The 20556-nt window shown below is 43.2% G+C and overlaps 1 protein-coding gene across 4 annotated transcripts in view; it reads left to right on the forward strand.

Moving 5' to 3' along the window:
- The first annotated feature begins 455 nt into the window (after positions 1–455).
- Positions 456–20556, forward strand: part of MYO1B (myosin IB) — a 198499-nt gene continuing 178398 nt past the window's right edge. For 3 of the 4 annotated variants that reach the window (XM_024109559.3, XM_005306814.4, XM_005306815.4), the window contains exon 1: positions 514–649. The gene's annotated coding sequence lies outside the window, so the exon portion shown is untranslated. Of the gene's footprint in view, positions 650–20556 lie in introns of all 4 variants that reach the window. The other variant, XM_005306813.4, reaches the window with a different exon arrangement.

Genomic DNA, 20556 nt, shown 5'->3' on the forward strand with positions numbered 1-20556 from the left:
TTATCTCTAAAGTAGTCTTTGGAACGGGGGAATGCAAGAGGGAACTCCCCCCCCCCCCTTTTTTTTTTAAAGTTTTCCAATGTTTGCTCCTTTATAAAGTTAGTCCCGATGAGGGGGCACCGGGGCAAATCTCATCGCAACTTTTCCTTGTCTATTGTTGACATTTGATAAGTGTCCCTCAGCTCCTGCAGTGGGGCCGGGACTGGCAGAGTGTGTGTGTGGGGAGCGGGGGATTCCCACGGATAACTTATTTCCCAGCTACTGAGCATCCCCCGGGCTGGACGGCAGGTGCCGAACTGGAGGCGCCCCAGTCTAAACCTTGGCCCTGGGACGGAGGGTGGTTTTCCGCGGCAGCTACGTCCCTCATCCCGCCTTACAGCGGGGCGCAGCTCCCCCGCGGGCGGCCAGGACAGCGTCGGAGTCAGGCCGCCTGGGGGCGCTGCGAGCCGCGGGCGGCCCGGGCCGGGCGGCGGCTGGAGGTGCTGGGAGCGTCCCAGCCCCTTCCCAACCTCGGCCGCCCGCTGCCTCCGCCCTGTGCCGGGGGGAGAGGGGGCGGGGCGTGGCCGGCGCCCAGTTCAGTTGCACGGGTCGGGCAGAGCCGGAGAGCGGCTGCCGGGCTGCGGGAGGGACCCGCTCGCTGAGGGGAGAGGTACGGTGCGTCCCGGGGCGGGCAGCGCTGCTTTGAGGGGCTGCTGCGGGGGAGAACGCGGCCGGGGCCGGGGCTGGGGAGGACCGGGGCCGGGGGCCCAGAGGGGAACAAGGGGGAACGATGGTTTTAGGGTTTGGGCAATGGGGTCAGAGGTTACGGACCGGCATTGGTTGGGGGAGGCGCGCTGTTGCCTGCTACCCCGACCTGGCTTTCCATGCACATGCGGATGGGGGGCCCGCCCCTGCACAGCCACTTCTGCGGAGCTTGGGAGGACAAAGCTCCCGGAGAGGCGCTGGGCAGGCGGGACTCTTCCAGGTGAAGCGGTGTTTGTGTGGGAGCTGGAGGCTCCCTCTGCGTGGAGCTGCCCCTCACCCCCTTTTCCGCCTGCCCTCTTTGTTTAGCCTTGGTGAAAGGGATTGTGTGTGTCCCGGCTCTTGTTTCCCCGCGGAGATGGGATTCATTCGGCTGGGATTGAAACCAGATTGAGAACCAGAGGAGACTTGCATCACAGTTCTCCAGACCCTGGGGTGCATGATGTGTATGTGTGCGCGGGGGAGGTGGGGTTGTGAGTTGTAATGAGTCGTCTGTTCAAAGGGCTGTGCGTTTTCAGCGCCCATGGGTGTTTGCTCCTTTGTGAAGAATGTGGCTGAATATTTACTGTTGCAACAAGTTACCTAATCGTTGCCATGTTGTTACTATGCCACACAGTCCGGCTGTGGCTTCTGAGATCAAACCCCACCTGGTACTCACATAGCAGATTGCTTTGCAGGCTCTGTATTCTTAAAAGGAGGGGAAGAGGCAAATATATTTGTGGCGACTTAGGCTGGATGGATAGAGGCAGCTGTTACAAAACTGTATCCATAGGGTTAACTTCAACCGTGACACTAGAGCGAAAAACCCACTCTAAGGAATGTCTGGGAAAAACCACTAAAAGAACCCTAGATTGCTAAATGCATGAATCACAATATGTAACATTGCATTGGAAATCCCTTCCAGAGATGACGCCTTCAAATAAAAGTATTTAGTTAGAAATGATATAGATTTGCTATGGCTTTTGTTAGCAAGTAGTGGATGGTTCTAGACCTCTAGGAAGCCTAATTTAACCAGGAGCTTTGGTGTCCATAAATATAAAGATGTTCCAGATTTTAAAAAATCTAAAATCAGTGTGTGCGCGCTTTTGTGGAGAGATCATTACATCTGCTTTTTGTTTTTTAAGGCAGCTAACTCGTGTGGAAAGCTTCATTTAATTCAAATGGATGGCTTAGACTAATTTTTATACAGATACATGTATGAGGGACGCTTGTGGGAGGAGATTGTCATTATCTTAGAATGGAATTTTAAATTCCAAGAACAAATAAGCTTTAGGAGAGGTCACTATTATTTGGGAAGGGCTTTCCAGACCTGGACAGTTGTGGAAATGTCCCAAATGTATGGACTGTAATTTAGGTATGACAGCCTGTGCATATTAAGTTGTGATATATCAGGATGCACTGTTGTACATCTGTTATGCTTGTGGCTTTTAAGGAGGGCATAATGCTCCTTCCTAAGTGACTAGGACTCCGCCTCAGAAACAATGGCTACCATTAGCGGGGCCTTCTTATGATCGGGCAAACACTGCTGTAAAGGCACAGATACAGCATTTAGGGGTTCCTTGTCTTACACTTAAAATAATCATTGGTATTTTAGTTGTGTACATATATGCACTTACTCTTTGTCTGACAGCATGCTTGGTACACCACTATGTTGATAAGGCATGGTCATTGTCCCCAAGAGCTTATGGAATATTAAATAAAATATACTTCAAGAGCTGTTAGCCTGTGTATTGGAAAGAAATGGTTGTTTGAAATAAGGCAGGTTAGAAATTACCACTGGCAAACATCATAGGTCCAATAAAGTGGCTGACTTTTCAGTTTTAGTGTTGAGTCATGATTTTACCATATCCTGCTATCCTATTGTTAATTGTGAATTAAGGGTGGCAACAGGCTGCCCATCCTTCCTTGGGTGAATCATCACTTTGTCAAGTCCTGTATCAAAGGCAAGGCTTTCTCCCACTTTTGCTAGGATGTAAACATAATCTGACACATTTGTTAAATTGCACTTCAAAAGTGGGCCAATTTTAAGTGTATTAATACATAATAAAATTCCTCTGTTTATTTTCAATGAATATCAGGGTTGGAAGGGACCTCAGGAGGTCATCTAGTCCAACCTCCTGCTCAAAGCAGGACCAATCCCCAGACAGATTTTTGCCCCAGATCCCTAAATGGCCCCCTCAAGGATTGAACTCTCAACCCTGGGTTTAGCAGGCCAATGCGCAAACCACTGAGCTATCCTCCCCCATCTCCAGTCTTCCTTCTGATTATAAAAATGACTTTATAATCGTGTCCTTCTATGAAACATAGTGTTTTTGGCTTGATTCTGTAGTAAAACGTACTGTTTTGTACCATCACAGTTATTCCCATAGCAATATACAGTGGTCAAAATTCAAGTCAGAATTTTCCAACAGTTACCGCACCATGGTATCTTAGAGAACCACACTTTCCCCCCATACTTAGAATAGAAGATGTTTCTGGAAACTACATGTTAATTGTTGGCGTGTATTGGATATTTTAATGGCTTCTTCTCTATATGGATACTACGAACAGGATTATGATTTTTTCGCAGGATTAAGCAGAAGATGAAGGAACTCTTATTAAAATATCTTCAAGAGGAAGCACAGGGACTCACTGGTTTAAAGCCTTTTAACTTTTTCTGCAGTAAGAGCCCCACTTCAAATCACATCTATGAGGAGGAAATAGGGACCAGAGAAGAGAGGACAGAACATGTATTTAAGGTGGTTGAGTTTAGCTAGAGAATTACATTAGCCCTGTTAAATTTAATGTAAAGCAAAAACATTTTAGGAGAGCAAGTGTACATCTCTGGGCCATGTGCTTCTGTAGGAGGATGGGAGAAGAGAGGCAGGCAAATGAGAAGAGGAAGTGGGGAGAGACACTGGAAACCTCAGCAGAGCCATTAACTTTTCCCACTGCATACTCATAAAGGACTGCTGGCAAAGTACAGAAGATGTCAGGGATCTTCTTTCACACAATCCTCTGAGATCATCACATTTCTGAGCTCTGTGGGAACAGAAGTTCTCCATGCTGGTTTCTGATCTCATCTTTCCCCAACAGCATTAATATCAGAAGTGGAGTAGCTTGGGAATCAGCGAGGAAAGTGAAAGAAAGGTAAAGTGGAACATAGTCTGCAGGACAGCTTTGTGTAACTGTAGAACAATCTGGTTGGTATAGCACATCTACCTCTTGATTTCACACTACATGTGGTCAGAAACGGGACAAATGCTTACACACTGGGGAACGTTAAACAGTCTGGCAGTAGAGCACTGATCTTATTTATGGCAGCTCATATGCCAAATTATCCTATAAATCTTACCTTGTATTTCATTCATCCTTTTTTTTTTTAAGTTAACAAAGAACAAATTGAAATGAAAAACAACATTTTAGTGAATTATGTTTCAAGAGTTGGGGAATTTTCTGACTTCTAAAAGATGACAGGACAAGCAAAAGCGTTGCTGCTGCTTTATGAATATGGAGACACAGTATTTCATTCCCTCCACCTTTTACCTTTTAAAATATCAGCTACATGTCTTCTCCCCTCTTTGCTGGGGGACGACGGCACTATCTTAGGCCAGGTCTACACTACCCCCCTAATTCGAACTAAGGTACGCAACTTCAGCTACGTGAATAACGTAGCTGAAGTTCGAAGTACCTTAGTTCGAACTTACCTTGGTCCACACTCGGCAGGCAGGCTCCCCCGTCTACTCCGCGGTACTCCTCTCGCCGAGCTGGAGTACCGCAGTCGACGGCGAGCACTTCTGGGTTCGACTTATCGCATCCAGACTAGACGCGATAAGTCGAACCCAGAAGTTGGATCGCTCGCCGCCGAACTACCGGGTAACTGTAGCCAAGGCCTTAGGAGGACCACAGTAGTGATGTCCCAGCCCAGATCTGCGGCTCCCCCTCCTGAAACTGGGGGCGGGGGAGAGAAAGGGAGTAACAGGTCTGCTTACATCCTTAGACATGAAGACCTGATATTTTTAATGTAAAGCTCAGACAGAAAATATTTTCTTAAAAACTTCAAGACACTTTATCATAAAGCAGCAGTAAAGGGCAATGATGGTTAATTTGTAGGGCTGTCACTCTATTAAAAAAATAGAATACCATTTATTTAAATATATTTGGATGTGTTCTACATTTTCAAATATATTGATTTCAATTACAACACAGAGTACAGTCCTCACTTTATATTTATTTTTGATTACAAATATTTATGATGTAAAAAACAAAAGAAATAGTATTTTTCAATTCACCTCATACAAGGACTGTAATACAATCTCTTTATCGTGAAAGTTGAAACTTACAGATGTAGAATTATGTACAAAAAATAACTGCATTCAAAAATAAAACAATGTAAAACGTTAGCGCCTACAAGTCCACTCAGTCCTACTTTTTTGCAGGAGATAATGCTGCCTGCTTCTTGTTTGCAATGTCACCTGAAAGTGAGAACAGGCTTTCACATGGCACTGTTGTAGCTGGTGTTGCAAGTTATTTATCTACGAGATGTGCTAAAGATTCATATGTCCCTTCATACTTCAACCACCATTCCAGAGGACATGCATCTATGCTGCTGAGGGGTTCTGCTCGATAACGATCCAAAGCAGTGCAGACAGACGCTATTTCACTTTCATTATCTGAGTCAGATGCCACCAGCAAACGGTTGATTTTCTTTCTTGGTGGTTCGGGTTCTGTAGTTTCTGCATCAGACTCTTGATCTTTTACGACTACCGAAAGCATGCTCCACACCTTGTCCCTCTCAGATTTTGGACAGCACTTCAGATTTTTAAACCTGAGTGCTGTAGCTTTAATTAGAAATCTCACATTGGTACCTTCTTTGTGTTTTGTCAAATCTGCTGTGAAGCTGTTCTTAAAACGAACATGTGCTGGATCATCATCCGAGACTGCTATAACATGAAATATATGGCAGAATGCGAGTAAAACAGAGTAGAAGACCTACTATTCTCCCCCAGGGAGTTCAGTAAATAATTAATGCATAATTTTTGTAACGAGTGTCATCAGCATGGAAGCATGTCCTCTGGAATGATGGCTGAAGCATGAAGGGGCATACAAATGTTTAGCATATCTGGCATGTAAATATCTTGCAATGCTGGCTACAAAAGTCCCATGCAAATATCTGTTCTCACTTTCAGGTGACATTGTAAATAAGAAGGTGGCTGCATTATTTCCCATAAATGTAAACAAACTTGTTTGTCTTAGCGATTGGCTGAACAAGAAGTAGGACGGAGTGGACTTGTAGACTCTAAAGTTTTGCATTGTTTTGTTTTTGAGTGCAGTTATGTAATAAAAAAAATTTCTACATTTGTAAGTTGCACTTTCATGATAAAGAGATTGCATTACAGTACTTGTATGAGGTGAATTGAAAAATACTATTTCTTTTGTTTATCATTTTTACAGTGCAAATATTTGTAATAAAATAATATAAAGTGATCACTGTACACAGTGCTCACTTTGTATTCTGTTTTGTTATTTAAATCAGTGTATTGGAAAATGTAGAAAAACATCCAAAAATGTTTAATACATTTCAATTGGTATTCTATTGTTTAACAGTGTGATTAAAACTGTGATTAATTGCGATTAATTTTTTAGAGTTAATTGCGTGAGTTCACTGCGATTAATCAACAGCCCTATTAATTTGTGCTTCACTGTTCCTAGAATCAGATGGTCAGAAGTGCAGATTTTTCTTTTGTACTGATGCTAATGGGAACAGGCTATATAGGTCCTCGCCACAATCCAAATCCACAGGTGTTATGGAGAGCATTGGGATTCCTGCCAGGGGGCTGTCTCTGAATTCTGCTTGGAGCTCCCATCTTCTGCTTCAGGTTTTGGTATTCGATAAATGTGAAGCACCTTTGATCCGCTTCTGGATGCTGGATTGGAACTTTTGTTTTCTTTCCCCACCACAGGGTGTATGTAGGTTCCATATTAAACCCATCTCCCAACCGCCTTATTGTTTGTAGGCAGATGTGTGTTTTGTTTTTTTGGGGGGGCGGCGTGGGGAAGCTCTGCTCTTTTATTCCTGTGGATCCTCCAGGTTTACTTGAGGTGGGTGTAACTGGGTCTTCTCTCAGCTGCCATAGGCTCCTGCCCCTGCCTCCATTCCCCCATTCTTAGGATTCTCACAATTGTGTGAGATACTTGTGCAAGTCCAACACCATTTCTACAATCTTATTTATTAAAAGAATGCAGTTCATCTAAACAGCAGTCTAGTAATCCTTCCCTTTTTGATTAGGGGCACCTCTCCTGGGCTCACCATTGTGCCCTGTGTCTGCAGGACAATAGAAGGGGAACTTAACATCCCCCTTCCCCTGGAATTCCCAGCTTGAACCTTAAACAAGTGTGTCAACTCCCATCAGTACCTGTCTGCGCTGCCTGATCCGCGCTACTACTATAGGCCTCCTAATTCCCATTTAAGAGTCTTCCCCCCACTCCCCGGTCTCCAAAGGCTTTTGCTCCTGCCCTCGCTGCAGGGAGCTTTGGCTAGTGTGGAGCCCCTTTTCCAGTCCTCTCTGACTTTGGATCCCCTGTAGGTCTGCCTGTCCTCTAACCAACTGAACAGGCTCCCTCTTAAGGTATGTATGCCTTCATTAAAAAGAACAGGAGTACTTGTGGCACCTTAGAGACTAACAAATTTATTAGAGCATAAGCTTTCGTGGACTACAGCCCACTTCTTCGGATGCATACAGAGTGGATACAGACTAACACGGCTGCTACTCTGAAATATGCCTTCATTCTGATTTAAAAACCAGTGGCTGGCCCATGTCTGCTAACTTGGCCTCAGGCTAAGGGGCTGTTTAATTGCAGTGTAGACTTCTGTGCTCTAGGACCCTATGAGGTGGGAGGGTCCCAGAGCTTAGGCTGAGGACAGAGCCTGGACTTCTACACTGCAATTAAACACTCTCTTAGCTGGAGCCCCTGAGCTGGAGTCAGCTGGCATGGGCCAGCTGCAGGTGTCTAATTGCAGTGTAGACATACCCTTAGAGCAGTGGTTCCCAAACTTTAACAGCCAGCGAACCCTCTTCACCAAAATGTCAAGTCTCGTGAACCCCCTCCTAAAAATGAATATTTCCATGGATTTTCTCCCTTACCTCAGCATAAATTATAAAAGCAGTGATCTTGAAAATATAAAATTTATTTTTATGACTTATTGCACACTATTTATGAATTATTATTTATCATTACAGTATTTTTATTACATTATGAAAACAGCAACACACTTCCAAGATCTCACTTTTGTAGTTTGTTTCACTTTTGATGAAGCCTGTTATAAGACAAGGCTCCTCTCAGAGGCACCAGTAGAAAAAAGGGGCATGTATGTGTGTGTGTGGGGGGGGGGGGGCTGCCAGAAAAAAAGGGTGCCTCTGGCTCCTTTGTTTCATCAAGGAGTATCAGATGTGAAACAGCATGAAGGTATTTAAGAAGTTAGCTCAAAGAGTTCCTCCTACACAAGCATTCAGGTCTTGAGCAGTCCAGGCAAACAACGCACATTACAACAAAGCTTAAATTTGTTCTTCATAGTAATTTAAAAACAACACTAGCAGCCTATTTAATTTTAAAAACAGCAAAAAATATCCACCTCCCTTTCCATTTCTTATAAGAAGTCTTGAAGTTTAAATCTCTTCAGTGTGATAGAGATGCTTGCTTTGATCTGCTTAGCTCTTGGAAGTCCCCAAGGCCCTGTGCTGCCCGGGGTCCCTATGGACAGCTCTGTCCGCCATTAGGGAATTTTTTTCTGAGAACCCCCTGTAACATTTCATAAACCCCCAATGGTTCACGAACCCCAGTTTGGGAACCACTGCCTTAGAGGAAACACCATATGCAGGTTATTAGCACATCATGCTTGTTCTCCTGAGCCTTTGACAGCAGAGCTCTTCCTTGGATAAGTAGAAGCAAAATCTGGACCTAGGAAAAGCAGCAAAGAGTCCTGTGGCACCTTATAGACTAACAGATGTATTGGCGCATGAGCTTTCGTGGATGAATGCCCACTTCGTTGGCTACCCCTCTGATGCTTCTACTTAGTTTCCTAAGAAGCGGAGTAAAATTTATGTGATTCTTGCCACTTTCACGGTTGTCCCCAAGCTTTGAAGAGCAGCTGTAAAGCTGACTAGTTCAGCTCAGTTATTGCTTGGAATTGTCTGCAGCCTCAAGAAGACAATATTATACCAGTTAACCATCCAGATGTGCCTCAGATCTAATCTTTACTGCCACAAGGACAAGAAACATAATTTTCTTTTTGATGAAGGCATAAATCCTGCAGAAACTGGTAACCTGTGTCTCCCCTTCTCACCAGGGAAAGTTTACGATCTGTGTTGGTGACTAAACTTGTGGTTATTTCATGGTATGTTCTGATCATGCTAGTAACCTTGTAGTGGTGATGAAAAGCATTGTTTCATTCTAACAGTCTGTCAAAGGATGGATGCACTTGGCAACTTCTGACAGAGGATACTTCTAAAGCAAAAAAACTAAAATACAAGCCTGGTCTAGACCGAATAGCAGGAAAGATTGACTTGGGAATAGTGTGGACAAGAGGAAAGGATGGGATCCTCTCTGTCCTAATGGAAAAACTTGCAAGGAAATTAACAATTCCACAGTTTGGAATGAAAGCAATCAACATATGGGGTTTAAAGGTAGGCAAGCAGACAGAAAATTCAGTAAACAAACTGAAGGCTGAAGAGACAGAGCCCAAATATCCAGAATTTGCCAACAGTGAAGGCAAGAAATGTTTAGAGTGTCAAAGGCTTTTTGGGATTTGGGGGTGGGGGCAGAGTGGTCCTTTACACTATTTTCCTAACCCACATTTATATTACGCTGCCTCTAACTGCTTTGGTGTAGGCGTGCTGCTCATTTCAGTCCTAAACATCTTCATAATCTCTGCCTTTCCCTCTCCCTGGAAGAGGGAACCTTGCTGGAGTGGACATAAGCAGCATTCCTATGCCATTGGGCAAGAGGACCAGATGTAGGGAAAGAGTGGGTGTGGTGGGCGGGAGAAGGGGAAGGTGACAATTAGAGAAGCTCAGCAGAAAGGTGAGGTAGTGGGTACAATAGTATTGAAACAATTCAATGCATATTTCTCAGTATTCAGACAATGGATAACAAAGAGGTGCTTATTTTTCAGTACCATCAGCAGAAAGCTGTTATTTCTAATTGCTTGTGAACGGTGCCAGATTAACAGCACTAGAGTGCATTAATCCATCTACAGCATGGTCTGGAACAGTGCAAGCTTCCCTACCCCAGCCCACAGATATGCTTTGGAAACTCTGTCGTCCTTTCCCTCTCCTTATTTCTACCCCTTTATTACTCTACAGTGGCACTGAGAATTATTAATAGGAAAGATTAAGCTGAAGTAATGGCTATAAGAAGGAAAAACTTGTATCAAATAAATAGTAAGAGATTAAGGTTCATAGACCCAAAACTTGGCCAATTTTTTCTTTCTTGTTTGGAATCTTTATAATGTTTTCCTCTCCCCCAGCATGTGAACGTAAGTACAGGTTACTATTGTTTATATTTTTAAAAAGCAGCAGCCCTAAGGTAACCAGTGAATGCAGGAAATGGAGAGCGTATATTACGCTGTATTTAGATGATCCTGCAAATTATTAATCTGAAACTTAAAAACCAAATGTGGACACCTATGTGTGATACTTTCTGCACAAAAGGTTTCTGAAAAACTTATGAGCAAAGTAGAAGGAATTGATTCAGTACTTTAATTCACCTGTGTTCAAACCACTTCCTAGAGTTAGAGCCTAATATGGCCTCTAGTAGATCACTGAATAAGGGTTTGCTGGATGCCACAAGTAGAGAAAGTTAGTTCTGCTGCTGTTAGGTAAATCTTGTCCTGCTGTGAAATTGACAATAATCTGGTCAATTTCCCTCTTCTGTAGTTTTGCAAAGCAATAAACACTGAGGCTAGGGGATGAAGAGGCTGCTTGAGGCACCCTCTTCTCCCATTACCACAGCTAGGAGGCTCAGGAATGTAGTGAAGATCTCCCAATCACCAAGGAAGCTGCCAGAAGTCTCTTGGTTTAGGGTGGGGGGCAAAAAGAGGAGAGGAATCCTCCTTCTAGCTGCTTGAGAGGTTGGGCCATGGATTCATGTTTACCAGATGCCAACTGATGCACCTGAGCCCAGCATCCTGCTAGGAAGCCCAGCAACTCTCTTTTCCAGCAGGTGAGGTTGCTTCTAGACAATGGAGGAAGGGAAGAAGGGGGTAGGGATAGAGAGAGGGGTCCCTTTAGATTGTGGCCTGGCAAATAGGTTTAGCCAGATAGTCCACAAAATTTTACCAGACACACATCAGTTGCTGAGTGAGGGGATGAGTGGATACATGTGGGTGGACAGGGATGATTGAAAAGTTATAACAGAGAAGCATGGTATTTGGAGGTGAGATTTTTTTGGAGGAGAATTAGCTCAACAAAGGGTAAGAGGATGGAGGGAGAGAGAATGAAAAGAGGAAATAGACATGGTAAACAATGCAAGAAAGAATAGATCATGATCTAGAAAGAGAAAAGTAGATCAAAGGCAGGGAAGGAAAGAAGTTACAAGAGGTAACTGATGTTTTGAAAAAGACCAGTTGAATAGAAAGTTCTTTGTTAGCATTACTATCCATACTATGTTTAACTGTCTTCAGATACTGCTGGTGCTCCCTACCCTATTGCTCTGTCTTACTTTGAGTTCTGCTTCTTTTCCGGGTGCTGGGTGAGGCTGGAGGGGACAGCTAGGAGTCTGTCACTCCTGTGTGGTGTGTGTGCTGTGCTGTGTTGTGGGGGAGTTGGAGGAATGTCTTTATTTTCCAGTCCCAGTGCTCAGTGTGGGAGAATGGCAGCCTGGCATGGTGGTGATGGGAGCCAGAGTAGGAACTGCAGAGCCAGCTAAGACAGAGCATTTCAGGAATACTCCCAGCTCTTCAAGGGCGGGGTGGGGGCGGGGGAGAGAGAGAGAGAGCTCTGCCTGCTCCATGTGCTGAGTGAGGAAGAAGCCCCCTCAGCATATGAAACACCTCTGATTTCCTACCTTGCCACAAGAGGCAGTGGAGTGGAAAGGCAGACAATCAGAGGTGTTTCCTCACTGGGAAGCCCTCTATCTAGTAGGGGCAAAATGTGACTAGCTGCTGTGGCATTGACCCCGTGGTCTGTGGACACAGAACAGATTGAGAGCTACCCTTGTCTCTGTCTGGTTACAAACTGTTACATGTAGTGATGACAAGGACTCTGAAGGTTAACTTGGCAACCAAAAAGGTGCAAAACACCTTTATTTTGTTTTTTGTTTAAATCTAGGATATGAGATCTCTGAGAGACAAGAATTTAGTGCACATGGATTTCTAGAGTTCCTGGTAACTTGTAACACAATTCTAAGATAAGGGGATGCCTGCAGATATATTCATTATGAAAACCATCAACTGACTTTTGTTTCTGGTGAAACAAAATTTGGAAAAGCTCAATGTCTCTGTATAGTTGTGAGTTTTCGTGCTGTGAGATTGACTCTCTCTGCTCCTCCCCTTCCAGAGGGCAGTGTCTTCTGTGGCTATTTTAGGAAGGTATTTCACACTAAAATTGTGAAATGTACATTTTAAAACTAAATTTAAAATCCTTTATCTTCCTGGGCTTTAATAGTAATGTCACACTTAGCCACATGTGCCTTTTGACTCCGGTGATCTTTGTGGGTTTGAATTGCCAGTTTTAGAGCTCTCTCCATTGTGTGGGGCCATCTGTTGATAAAGCAGTTAGGTTGATGGGAAAACTTGATTTATCATATAATGATTTCTGATGTACTGGTGAAAATGGACAATTGAGAAGGAAAACCCAAAGTCTAAATTGTAAATATTATTGAAACACAATTTTCTGTATTGTGTTAAAAACAATCAAAAATACAATTTACTTAATCTTTCTCTTTTTCTTAAAGGGACACTTCACTTTATTCAAAAGTCAGAGTTATTCTGTTTGCAAAATCTCTTCCCCATCTCACAGCACCCTTAAAAAAACAAACAAAAATAAAACCTTCTTCCCGCTCTGCTTTTCTGTTACCAAGGCTATGGCTACACTAGAGAGCTTACAGTGGGGCAGCTCTCCCGCCAACAGCACTGTTCACACCACTGCTTAGGTTGGTGTAACTTCTATTGCTCAGGGGGTGGCTTATTCAGACTCCTGCATGACATAAGTGGTAGTGTAGTCACAAGACTGCCAACCTCCCTGGAACAGAAATCAGTGTGCAGCACAAACAGTCATGGAAAACTATGGCAGGGTAACAGATCTATGATAGCTCTTAAAGGTAATGTCTGAACTGCAATGTTTCTGAAGTCACCTATCTACTAGGGTGATGTGCTCATAACCAATGCCTGTTCAACCATTGGCTTTTTCACTAAGGGAACAATTTTGTCCAGGTGTCAAAATATATTAATAGATTAATAGAATTTTTTTGTCATAGACATTTGAGGTCTTCCTTTGACAGTAATATCCTGGTTTTATGCACAGCACCTGACTTGCTCTGGCTACGTAGAAGGAACCACTTCCTTCCCCACCCCTGTGACCCTTTTTGTCTCTTATAGCAGATGTTGCCCATGGGAACGAGCTGAAAAGAGTTCTGGGTTCTTGAGGATTGGGAAGAGGGAGGAAAGGGCCAATCAGTGTGCTTCTTTTAGTGGCAGATTCCCCATTTGGCTCTGCTTGCAGCTAGTGAAGCCATTTGAACTCTCTTGTGAAGCAGTGGATTAGCCTCTTGCATTCTACTCCACAGTTCATCTGTCACACCTGCCCTCTTGAAGATGGATGGAACTGCAGGTACCCACTGGAGCTGACGGGCTGGGTTGCTAGGGAGTGGGTGTGTTTTGGGATTGGCAGATTGGATTGCATGAATATGAGGTCTGTTAATTATTTTTGGTGGGGGGCTGTGTCAGGATATTGATGGTTTTATGGTGACTTGTCTGTCCTCTTATGTTATACATACCAAACATGGAAATGAACAATTGAAAAGCTACTGTCAGAAGGTACTTTTGTCTGTGTAAGTTCCTGGCTTTACTGCGGACAATTAGTTCTTGCGAAAGTGTATGGTTAAATGGAGGTGAGGGACATGTTGTGTCCAATCCCTCATATAGCTGGGAGGGATTGAGATCAGAGCTCACCATTCAAGGACTGGTGGTGAGAGGGAAGTGGATCATACTCAGAAAGGGACCAATATTTCCCATGGGACTTGGATTTTCTGAAGTATCACCAATGGGGAGAAAAGCTTGATACATTCGTACACTGAAGTTATTAATCAGCGTGAGGTTTTATGCTTGTGGCATCCGTCCCTTCCCTCCCCCTTCCCCCCCAGATGGATCCAGTGTTTGGAAGTTTATTACCGCTGTGGCCTGTCTTTTTTTAGTCATCTTCATTCACATTCTTCAGACATCTTTGACTGTTGTTGTCCACTTAGCACTTGACAGAAGAATAAATATTTCAAAACAGCATGCATGGATTTGACAGCAAGATTGCCACTGACTGTAATACACCTTATCATATAAGGACATACCTTGAGTGACATGTCGCTGTTGTTCTATGGCAAATAGAAACTTATAATTCCCGCTGTCCCATGTTGCACAGAGGTGTGTGGTTAGCGCTGAATGGATAAAGGAATGATTTGCTCTCTCTCTGTGTGTAAAAGGAAGTAAAAATATTAATTTTTATTATTGTAGGAGTGTAAGTGAGGCATATAGCTTCATGTTGAAAGTAATATCTCTCCCAAAGGAGGGAGGCCTCACTTGGAAAAAATGTGTTGACTGTGTGTGGTGAAGACTGGCCATTTATATATAATAATGTGCAGGGATCTGCAGTTGGTGGGTCTTTGAACATGAACTCTGGCCTGCTAGCAGGCCAAAGTTATGACACTTAAAATAAACAAAAATTTCCTAGCTTGGTGTATGTGGCTCTGTTCTTCAACAGTTATGCAAACATAACCTTTGAATCAGGCATGAAATAAAAAAATTAGCACTAAATTTAAGAGCAGTTTGAAAGATTAAGGTAACTAGTTAAAAGGGCATCCCCTCTGTACTGAAATTCAGCTATACAACCAATAGTAGTAAAAACTAGTATTTCTATTTCCTTAACTGACTGTCTCCCAGGTGTTTAATGTTCTGTACTAAATACCTGTTTCGCCTAAAAATTTGTGTAGTTCAAACGGCACTGTCAACCAAATATCTAGACTGTGATTTAAAAAAACACGTATTTTTAAGTTAGTTTCAGGTTCAACATCTGTCCCTGATGTGGTTTTACAATCTCATTTCGCTATTCTTTAAAAAGGATTTATCTTTCTAAGTGGAGAGACCCACGTAAACAAATTGACTGAGACTACAGTGAAGTGGTTCTATTTTTGTGAAAATGCAGTTAAGTGCACAAAGAAAACAAACTGGAAAAACATTAAAAGAATACTTCTCTATTTTTAATGTTAGCAATCTGAGGTGTTGCTTCTAACAATGTAGGATTAAAAATGGACACACTTTTTAAAATTGATGTCAAGTTTATTTACTGGAGATGAGAATGTTTACAAAATTCTACAGTTAAAATGTGGCTAAAGAAAGTTTAAAAGTAAATATTCTCCATGGGATAGCTTCTGCTCCTAATGAAATCAGTGGGAATTTTGCCATGAGCAGGACTGAGCCCATTACTAGGGAGCTGTTCCCAGCCATACAGAAAATGGGAAGTGGGAGAGTAACCAATGCACTCACCCCAAAAAAGCAAAAGTAACTTAAAATAGAAAAACTATATTCAGGGTACAGAATAAGCTGTTGCAAAAAAAAAGGTTATGCCACACCTATAATCTTTTAAACCTATTGGTATAATTTAAAAACTTAAATGGAACTTACCCAGAGTGCAAGCGGAGCCTAAAACATCTTTGATATTTTAAGACTACCTTTTAATAGGTGCTAAAAAAGGTCTGTCAGGCTGATATTTCAGTAGCAAGCATCCTCCTCAAAGCCTACCAAGCCAGAGTAACCAGCAGAGATCTCTTTTAAAGTAAAGATATAAACCACTGAATTAGGAAATGGACCAACAACCTAATACGATAACTGGTAACAACTAGATATTGTATACATATAATAAATATTGCAAGTACTTTGAAAAATTACACATACAGGAGAATAAAATGGAAGTGCTTTATCTAGACCAAAAAAGTAATCTTATAATAAGGAATATATATATATATATATATATATACACACACACACACACACACACACACACACACACACGGATATCAGAGAGAAGCATAGGACAAATGTAAATAACATTGTTTACCCTTCAGCACTCAATTAATCTTCAGTCAGTTAAGAGCAGGAGGGAAAAAAACCTTTGTTTTAGTACATATAACTCTCATGGCCTTTGCCTTTTGTGGTTAAAAATAGAATATCTTGTGATTTTTCTCAACATGTTTATATCACAAAAAGATATCAATAAAGCACCCATGGGCAATCCCTGAGAACATACAAATCTCTTGGGGAATCTGCCATCACAAGTTAAATGGAGTAGGAGTAATCTATCCAATGTAGTTTAAAATTCTAAATAAAAAATTACAATAACCTGAATTTATTCACCTCAAAGATGTTAAGTTTTAATCCTCATTGACATTAATGAGGGACATACATTTTCAATAAAATAACTAATACACCTCTCTGAAGTCTAGTTTTTCTAAACTCCCATATATGTTCAGTCCCTATAAAATTTAAACTACTTAAAGAGATGATTCAGTTCCTTAGCAACTGGGAAGGTAATATTACTTCTCATAATTGCAGACCTGTGGTCAGTAATACATATTTTAATTGGCCTCTCATGTATATGACAAACCACAAGCACATGTAAGCCTGCAAATTACTTAATCAGTGCCATATAATTTTTTTCGGGCTATAGAGATTTGTTTTTTAGTTAAAGGGCTGCTGTGAATCTTTAATGGTCTGCAGAGTAATTTTCTCTGTGACTCTCAAAGAATCATAGTGTAAGTAGCCACCACTGATTATAGTAAAGGTTGCATAGCAGTTTTCATTCTAATCCCCTGTTTTCATTTGCTTAGAACTTTCTGAAACTTGGAATACAACAGTTCTGTTATTAATAGAAAGTATATTTTTCAATCAGAAAAACATTTGCAATTCTGAACAGCTCTGTGGTTAAAATGGGTTAAAAGTTGATGTTTGACATGGAAATTACTTGCACTGAGAAGAAAACTAGTTTTGATTAGAGCAAGTTACGAGCCTCTGAAAAATGCATACTGTCCATACATTTTGCATTGTTCTGTCATTATTCTTGTAAAGGGTTCTTCAAATGGTAAATTGTTTTTTGCACATAGTGAGTCCATAACTTACATAGTACAGCTGTTACTCATCTTCCATTTACATTCCAAAATGTGTAGGGGACTACTTCGAATTGGGCTTCTGTGTTTTTGTAAGATATGCAGGAGGCAGCCCATTTCTGGTGCACCTTGAGAGCTTTGAAGCCCCAAAGGTGGACAGAAGAGAGATTGCAGGCTACTTCAGGCACATAGGATAGTGGATTTTAAGGGAGTTTAGTTAAATACTTCTAGTTATGGAATTTACCTGAGCTACTATCAGTTGTTTGGCAAGTGAATAGGTCTTAAATATCTTGAAAAATATAGCTTCTTATGTCTTTGTTTGTTTAAAAGTTAACCCAATTTAGTGTCTCTTTTGCTATGGAATTCTTATGGCAACTGAACACTAATGTTGTGACATTGGACTCTCAGTAGCTGGGAATTGAGATTGTTTCCCTGTGCAGTTGTTCTCTGTCCCCTTTTGTGTATGCATTAAAATGAAGTCAATATAACATTGCACAACTTTTCTACCACTGGAGATACATGTGGAGAATCTCATAGTACCAGCCAACAGCTGGTATTGCCATTTCTGTTGTGGCAGTATTTTTGGATGAGTGGGGTGAGTGTTTTGTCTTTATGCTGACAGAAACATTGCTAAGGAGTAGATATTGTTGCTGTTTAATTGCTCTTAATAAAAACATTCCCTCACTCTTAATATAAATAAATATACCTCACTATCTCTTGTTTAGCTTTCATAATTTACTGAACCCATTTGTGGTTAACTAGTTGAGGAATCTGTAAAGTCCTCTTAGTGTTTGACGCTTACTGAAAACTAACAAAACATTGAGCAAAGTTTTAGAAGTATCTTTTCAATTCTAGATAAGACATAACAAGTATTGTTTAATTTTAAAACAAAGCCAAAATTACAAACTACTTTAAAATGGCAAATATTGATTGGTTCAGAGTGTTGGCCAAAGCTTAAGGCAGTGTACGGAATCAAAGGAAGTGTTTTAATTTGTATAATATCCTTGGTCTACAACATACCTGTCAGAGGGTTTTGAACCCACTCTCCTCCTAGGAAGTCATTGGGCCCCAAAGCCCGCTGGCTGCTTGGCAGTTGTTTTCCCCCACTCTTTTCCTCATTGCCAATCTCAGCATCTTTGAACAATCTTGGGAGAAGCAGGAGGTTATAGGCTCTCGCCCTGAAGAAGAGTTCCAGGCAACAGAAAGGTTACATCCACGATGCTGCTGCTCCACTGTGCTCTGCTCTGTCCCAAAGACTGAAGAGTTGGGGAGTCAGCAGCTCTTGCTAATGTTTTCTTGGGTCAGAATCAGCAGTTTGTTACATGCTGGATGCGGAGTGCTCTGGTGTTGGGTGAACAGAGCCACCATAGTTTTTTCAGTGTGTGCGCCCTTGGCAAGAATCTAGGTTGATGTCACTGTGTCCAACAGGGCTGTTTCCTTATCAGCATACTCTATTTCCTGTATATATGTACTCCGTGCATCAGTTTGAGGGCAGTGGCACAGGTTTTTTTGTGTAAAGGAACATCAACAGCTTCCAAATCCTTTTTCTTTCTGAATTTTTTTTGCACGCTTTTGTCAGATGTGGCACAAAAATACTCTGACAAAAAAAGATTAGCATTTTCCCCATTTCTCAGTTTCACTTGTGTCCATTTAGCAGCACTATGTCTCTAGTCATTTTCACTGTTTCCTGTATGTGGTCAGAAAGTTTACTTTTTGTGTGGGTCTATTCTGCAGTGACAGGGAAATGAAACATATGTACGTGCAGGGCTGGTGCAAGGAAGTTTTGCGCCCTAGGTGAAACTTCCACCTTGCACCCCCCCCCCCAGTCCTGCGGCAGCTCCCCGCCCCCCCCCCCTCCGGTCTGAGGCACCCCCCCCACAGCAGCTCCCCCCCACCCCCCCGGGAGCTGTGCGGCAGCTCCCCACCCCAGCTCACCTCTGCTCCGCCTCCTCCCCTAGCATGCCGCCCCCGCTCTAATTCTCCTCCCCTCCCAGGCTTGCGGCGCCAAACAGCTGATTGGCACCGCAAGCCTGGGTGGTGGGAGAAGTGGAGCAGCCGCTGCGCTGGGAGAGAGAGTCTAAGCCGCACGTGTCAGTGCGCCACCGGCAGCCCAGCCCAGGAACGCTGTAAAAAAACAAAAAATTGGCACCACTTTTTGGCGCCCCCAAATCTTGGCGCACTAGGCAACTGCCTCGTTTGCCTTAATGGTAGGACTGGCCCTGTGTAAGTGGGATTGCAAAAATCACAAAAACTGACAGGGAGGCTGAGGGCCAGGTATGGTACCTAAAGCTACTTCTAACTCCTCCTAGATTTCAAGTTGTTGGTGTTGCTGATAACTTTTGCCTTTAATTTCACAAATGTTTTCTATAGAGAGTAGACTGTAGTGATGGCAAGGACTACTTTTTTTAACCATCCTGAAATTGGAGCTTTGCATGAGTCCAGCGCTACATACACTGTCAGGAGAGCTTTGGGTACTGGGACACTAAAATGTCCTCTTCCACTGCAGCAGCAGTGGAGGAGGAAAAAATTAACTGACGTATGCTACCAATAGTAGCTGCTGTGCAATAGGTAGGGCCCTACCAAATTCACGGCTGTGAAAAATGTGTCTCGGACCGCGAAATCTATTCTCCCTGATGAAATCTGGCACCCAGCCAGGGGCTCCTACCCTGCACAGAGCTCCTGCTGCTAGTGCACAAGGGTGAGGAGGAACAAGACTTTCTCTTCCCCTGCGGGGGCTGCTGGGGCAGGTCAGACACACCTCTGGAATATCTCCCAGCTGCAGGAAGCTCTGCGGCTTCAGCTATCATGTGCGCTCTTCTCCCCCCTCCCCTGCAGGGGCAGCTCTGGCTCCAGCTATCGCCACCCCCCTCATGAGGTGGCTGCGGCTCCAGCTGTTAGTGGGAGACTGCTGGGTAAACCAGACATATGGTAACCTGCCTCCACATACCCTGCGGCCCTCCCTTCTGTGCTGCTGCTGCTGCTGAGGTTTAGAAACTTTAGAGCTGGGCGCTCAGCCAGCAATCTTCCTCTCGGGCTGCCCACCCCTGAAGGCAATGTCCGTGCCAGCAGCAGGGCAGAAATGAGAGTGGCAGTCCCATGACTCCCCTGCAACAGCCTTGCGACCCTGACCGCTTTTGGTTGGGACCCACAGGGTAACAACTGTGAAATTTCCAATGTAAACTTCTTTGAACACATGAAATTGACTAATTTTAACTCTTCCTCCCTCCTCCGCCTGTGAAATTGACCAAAATGGACCCTGAATTTGGTAGGGCCCTAGCAATAAGGCTAGGTCCACACTATCCGCCTGATTTGGTGGGTAGAAATCGATCTTCTGGAATCGATTTATCGCGTCTCATCTGGACGCGATAAATCGATCCCAGATGCGCTCCCCCATCGACTACGGAACTCCTGCTCGCCGAGAGGAGGAAGCGCTGTCGACGGGGGAGCTTGCCTGCGCTGCGTGGACCCGCA

This window comes from Chrysemys picta, chromosome 11 (genome assembly GCF_011386835.1).
Source record: "Chrysemys picta bellii isolate R12L10 chromosome 11, ASM1138683v2, whole genome shotgun sequence".
Classification (NCBI taxonomy): Eukaryota; Metazoa; Chordata; order Testudines; family Emydidae; genus Chrysemys; species Chrysemys picta.